Source organism: Acomys russatus, chromosome 28, assembly GCF_903995435.1.
Source record: "Acomys russatus chromosome 28, mAcoRus1.1, whole genome shotgun sequence".
NCBI lineage: Eukaryota > Metazoa > Chordata > Mammalia > Rodentia > Muridae > Acomys > Acomys russatus.
In genome coordinates this window covers 27,019,533-27,025,581 of record NC_067164.1, presented here as the reverse complement: position 1 = coordinate 27,025,581, position 6,049 = coordinate 27,019,533, and positions in this window count along the sequence as shown.

The following is a 6,049-nucleotide window of genomic DNA, read 5'->3' as shown; positions in this document are numbered from 1 at the left end:
CCTTGAATAGATAAGATAACCAGTTACCTGAATCCGCTGACTTTTAAGGCAGTGGTCTTCCCATAGAAGACAAGCCACAGGAAAAACTGACTTTTTATGGTGAATTACATCTTGCAAAGATTATTGGTCCCACTGTGGTCTCTTCTCCAAGATAGGGTGCCTTAGTTAGCTAAACGGTGTGGAGTACCCACTTGGGTACTGTCATCCCCAGGTTTTGGTTAGATGTGGGGAGGAAATAATTTTACTTACAGACACAGAATCCCAAATGACTTTTTTTTTTTTTTAAGCTTATCCATAGTTTTAATCTCTCTAGTACATTATATTCCCTTGTACTTTCTTGTGAATATTCACAGTAGTTTTATGACCTTATCTGGGGAAGCTGCAAAGTAAATTGCTGAAGGACATATCGCTGTTGGGGTTTTAATGTGCTTGGTATCAGAATAACAGCGGAAGAGCCCAGTGCTAAATTGGCTTATTTAATTTTAGTATGTGGTCCCGGGCACAGAGATGATGGCCTTGTCTCCCTTCCTTTCAGTGGCTTGTATCACTTCCTGTATTCTGTTACTGTTGTGTGTTTTTATCTGTTCTACTAAATTGTAAGGTCCAAGGTCAGGAAATATTTCTTTTGTATGCCTCAAATGACTAGCATGTTGTTGCCGCATAGACTCTTGGTGAATGAAAGTTAAATGGAGTTAAATGAAAACACCATGAGAATTCTATTTTATTCTTAGTTCCTAGCATTCTACCTGGACACATAGTGATGTTTGGGATTTAGAGATCAATGGAAAAGTCAAAGAGACTACCTAAAGAAAACAGCATGATCTTTCAAAAAAGAATTACATATTTTCCTTAGGATCTCTTTCTTTACAAGTTGATCATCATTTTTTTCATTGTCCATTTATAATGATTCCAGTATTTTCTTCTGATCTATACAGGGTAAGTGACCTCTCCCACCAAAGAGCCTGTAAGGACTACCAGGTTGAAGTAATGAATCTTTTTTTTTTTTTTTTTAAAGTGATGCCAGGCATGGTATTTTGCAGCTATAATCCCAGCAGTTAAAAGATTGGGGCAGGATGATGGCCATAGGTTCAAGGCCAGCCTGGGCTAGTGGAACCCTTTTTATAAATAAATACATAAATAATACGACCTATATGAAGGTCTTTGAAATACTTAATGCTTATGCAGGGATTGGCAGCATGTAACTGTGCATGCTGTTTTAAACATGAGTCTTAAGATTGGCACAGAACACTCATGTTCAGCTTGGCTTTTTCTTTGGGTACTTATTGAATGGAACTAACCAGTGAAACTAGATCTGAGAGAGCTTAGCTGTTTTTGTGCCCACCCATCCCTACAGTGTAGTTTGCTTTTGGCTTTTTATTATTGAATGTCAAGGAAATCTTATTGATTTACATGTGTCATTCCCAGAAAATAAAACTTAAGGGATGAGTGTTTAGATTTGAATTGCCACTAGGTTAGTTTAGTGCTTATGAACAAACTAGTCAAAGCCTACTTCTCCTTAGCAATGATGTCATGTAGTCACTCTTTTTATAGAAAGAGTCCATAAAGACTCATCTTTCTGGCCTCAGATGTGTTTGCCTCCTTGTCTTACATTTCTGGGTTCAGTCTCTTCACTGGAAGAAAGGGGAAAAAAAACCATCTTCAATTTTCTAAGGCATTTAGTTGTGGCTAAATACATACACTTTTATGTGTTTGGTTTGGTTTATATGTGAAGGGTGTAGGTGCAGTCTTTTTTCTGTTTGTTTTCCTTTTTTCTCATTTTTGTGGATCCTTATTCATAGATGAGACTGAAGTTTCTTTTGTCTTTTTGTTTTGTTTTGTGAGACAGGGTTTCTCTGTGTAGTCTTGGCTGTCCTAGACTCACTTTGTAGACCAGGCTGGCCTCAAACTCAGAGCGACCTGCCTGCCTCTGCCTCCCGAGTGCTGGGATTAAGGTGTGTGCCACCATGCCTGGCCTGTTGGTCTTTTCAAACTGAGCTTTTTTTGAACAAGACCAGTGTCTAAAGCGAGGGTTGGTGCATCGTAACGCTACATACAGTTTTTATTCGGCTGTGTGTAAGCAGCACTGTGCTGCCATCTTACACTGAAAGCTAGTCTTTGCAGTAGTGCTGAAAGGTTCTGATTACAATTTAAGGGCTGAAATCTTTAAATTAATTGCTTAGAAATCTCAAGAATATAGTGGAAGCACTAACCACCGATAGAATGAATGGCTGAAGATGGCTCAGGAGCTAAGAGTACATGCTGCTGTTCCACAGAACCTATGCCAGTTGCCTCACAACCGCCTTTAGCTCTAGCTGTAGGGCACCCAGCAGTCTCCCTTCTGGCCTTCTCAGGTACCCACGTGCAGGTGCACTCACTCACACACAGATACACTCAGGTACGTATAAGTAAGAAAGGAAATAGACGGAATGTATCCATTTATACTAAAAGTTTGACTTGCTATATAATCTATTGTCCTTTGTTTGAACCTGTTTGACTAGATTGATCCCTTTAGCAATAGAATTTAGCAACAGGATTTCTATTTTGTAAAAAGTTAACCAGAAATTTTTGTCACATTAAAATAGCACAATTTTAGAATTCACCAAGAAAAAGAGTTTTACTTATTTTCCATACTTTATAAACACTGCTGTGGGTACTCCTAATGTTCAAGTTGAGGGTACACAGCAGTCAATTACGTTTCTAGAGAGCCCTAAAACTTACAAAGAAAGAAATGAAAATTTGGGAGTATGCTACAAGATTTTAAAACTACACTTAAATTCTATAAAAATATTTGCAACATGGATTACAACATTTCCATATAGTTTTATTATACAGAGGGATAATACTCTGGAATATCATTGCGTTTAAGAGAGGTTATACTTGAGGTGCTTGAGTAGACACCCACTCATTTTTAGCTAAAGAGTACCATTCTCTAACTACAGTCAGAGTCTGAATTTTTACACACTGAGCTGATTGCTAAGTCTTAGGTGTTAGCTACCGCTTCATATTTTATTGTTATATCAATGAGGCCGTCAGCAGAAGCTAGGTCAGGCCTTAGGAGGTAACTTGCTGGGTGAGGATTGTGTCTCACCAGATAGCTAGTGAGACATTAGAGGAAGAGAGTGGCTGTTAAAAAGCATCGCAGAGCAAAAGTACAAAAATCTAAGATTTATTCAGCAACTATATAATTGTTTTCCAGCTCTGTGTGGTCTATACCTGTAACCCCAGCATTTGCTGCACTGCATGTTCCAGGCCAACCAGGGCTACGTGAGACTGTTTCTATATGCATTTCTCCCTTTACTTAAACCATAACTATTTTGGCAATAAAAGAGGACTTGATTGCCTCATTGGTGGGTTGTCTCTGCCTCCTATGGCTTTCCTCTTTGCATTGTGTGATAGGAAAACAGATGAAAGCAGTGTTCTGTCCACTCAGGAGCAGTTTCAAGTGGAGCTTGGGGAGGAAGTAGAAAGTTTTAGCTAAAGTTGAGCTGTAGTTGCCTGTCTTCTGAAGTTTATCCTTACATTACAATGTAATCATGTGCATTCATAATCATGATGACGAGGATTTGCAGTGCAGAGGACTCAGACCTACGGCTTTGCCCTTTCAATGCGAAGTGAACTACTGAGCTACATCCCAGGCCTTCAGAATCACTTTGTAGTGTAAATTGGGGGACTTTCTAAGTTCTCATAATGAAACTAGAGGTTTCAGCAAAAAAGGAATGTTACAAGTGCAGACTGTTTTCATTTAGTTCGTAGTTTTAGTCAGCACATAGCCTGTAGATTCAGTTCATTTCATCACCCTGTGTTTTAAGTTACTGTGGGTGTGGTGTGCTAATGGGACACAGTACACTAATGTGTTAGTTACACATGCAACCTGTGATTCTTTTTAGGTAACAAATTAACTTCTCAGTAATACAACTCCAGCTCTCCTGAAGCCTTAAATTCTGTACTGTACCGAGGAAAAAAGGAACAAGGACCGGGCTTGGTGGCACAAGGTTGCAATCCCAGCACTTGGGAGGCAGAGGCACACAGATCTCTGAGTTTGAGGTCAGCCTGGTCTACAAAGCAAGTCCAGGACAGCCACGGCTGCACAGAGAGACCCTGTCTCAAAAAACAAACAAAAGGGACAAGGACAAACTGTGTTTCCCTATTAGTTCTTAATGCTCTGAGATAATGTTGGGCTTTGCCATTTTTGTTACAATATTTGCAGCACAGAAGGTAAGGAGACAACAGGCGTCTCTAATCTCTGCACTGAGTAAGTAGGTCCTTTGTGGAACCATGGCCTTCCCTCTCTGGAGCTTTCTTCTCCCTTGCTTTCCTCTGGCAAGATGACATGGAGATGTTAGGCTTGAGAACTAATAAGGTCACGTTTGTAAATATTGTTACAAATAGTCAGACATAGTCCTCTAATACCCACCCTGAGCATCTATTCCCCAGCGCTACTTAGGATTCCCCAGAAGCATGAATAAACAGTGGCTTGTGAGTTGTTATTTTGGAGCAGTTGATTTGCTTGTGAAAAAAGGTCTTGCTGTATTGCCCAAGCTAACTTCAAACCTGCCATCCTCCTGCTTCAGCTTTGACTGGACTGACATAACATGTGCACCCCCACACTTAAGGAGGTTTAACTATGAATCATTTTGTTCATTGATTTTCAAAGTATGGCCCAAGGAAGCCTTTACATCACATAGACATTTTTGAGGAATTTGCAAGTAGGGAGCTGTTTATAATATTAATATTTTTTTAATGCTAAGATATATTTTGCCCTTTTTACCATATTTACATTTGTTCCTATGGGCAAGGCCAGTGGCAAGCACAACTCATGGCCCCTTGGAGTGAGTTGAATTAGAGCTCTGGTACATCCTTCACTGCCCTGACTGTTTAAGAGGGAAAACAGTCCCAGCTAAATGCTCTTGGATGTTTTAAAAATGAATGAGGTCACGCCGGGCGGTGGTGGTGCACACCTTTAATCCCAGCACCTGGGAGGCAGGTCGCTGTGAGTTCGAGGCCAGCCTGGTCTACAAAGCAAGTTCAGGATAGTCAAGGCTACACAGAGAAACCCTGTCTCAAAAAAAAAAAAAAAAACCAAAAAACAATAAATAAAATAAAATAAAAAGAATGAGGTCTCTCCCTGTTTACAGGTCTTTTTAATACAAGTGGCGATTGTCTCCAAGAAAAAGGATCAAGTCTCAGCTGAGCCGGCCACTTGCTTTTGGGTTAACTTTTATTTTATGCCTGTGGGTGTTTTACCTGCGTGTTTGTGTGTGCAACATCCTCAGAGGTCAGAAGAGGGTGTTGAATCTTTGTAACTGGACTTGTAGTGGGTGGTTGTGAGCCACCACCTGCATGCTATGAATCAAACTGGGTCCTCTGCAAGAGCAGCAAGTATTTTGAACTACTGAGCCTTCTCTCCTGTTCCCTGAACCACCCGTGTATGTATGAGTGTTGGAATGTCTGTGTACCACATGTGTGCAGTGCCCATGGATGCCAGAAGAGGGCAGATTCCCTCGGACTGTGTCAGAACCTGTTGTTAGCTGGGAATGGAACCCTGGGCCTCTGGAAGGGCAGCCAGTGCTCTTGGCCACTGAGCTGTTACTCCAACCCCCTGACATATTGAAAACAGCAAGCCTGAGTGTTGTCTTAAGGCAAAAAAATAACAGTATCTATGGATGATTGTAAATAGCTCTTAAGCAAGAATTGGGGTTTTTTGGAAAGCTTTTCTGAGCACTGGGCCCTCGATACTTGAGCCTTGGTGTTGAGGGGAAATTTTTCTGTGAAACTAAGGAACATTTGAAAAAAGTTCACAATGAGATAAGCCGTTTCATGAAGATTTGTGTGAAATGACCAGCACAAGATCGTATCAGGAATCTTGCATGCTGTTGCTTTGTTTTGGGATCCTTACTAACATATCATTGGGTTAGATGGAGTTCCTTTGCAGTCTTCTCTGGGCAGCCCATCACATCCTTGGTCACATAAATTTAGATAATTACTTCTTTACGTTTAGTTTTGGTTTGGCTTGTCATTTTTCTTTTGCCTCTGGCCTCAAAATCCTGGG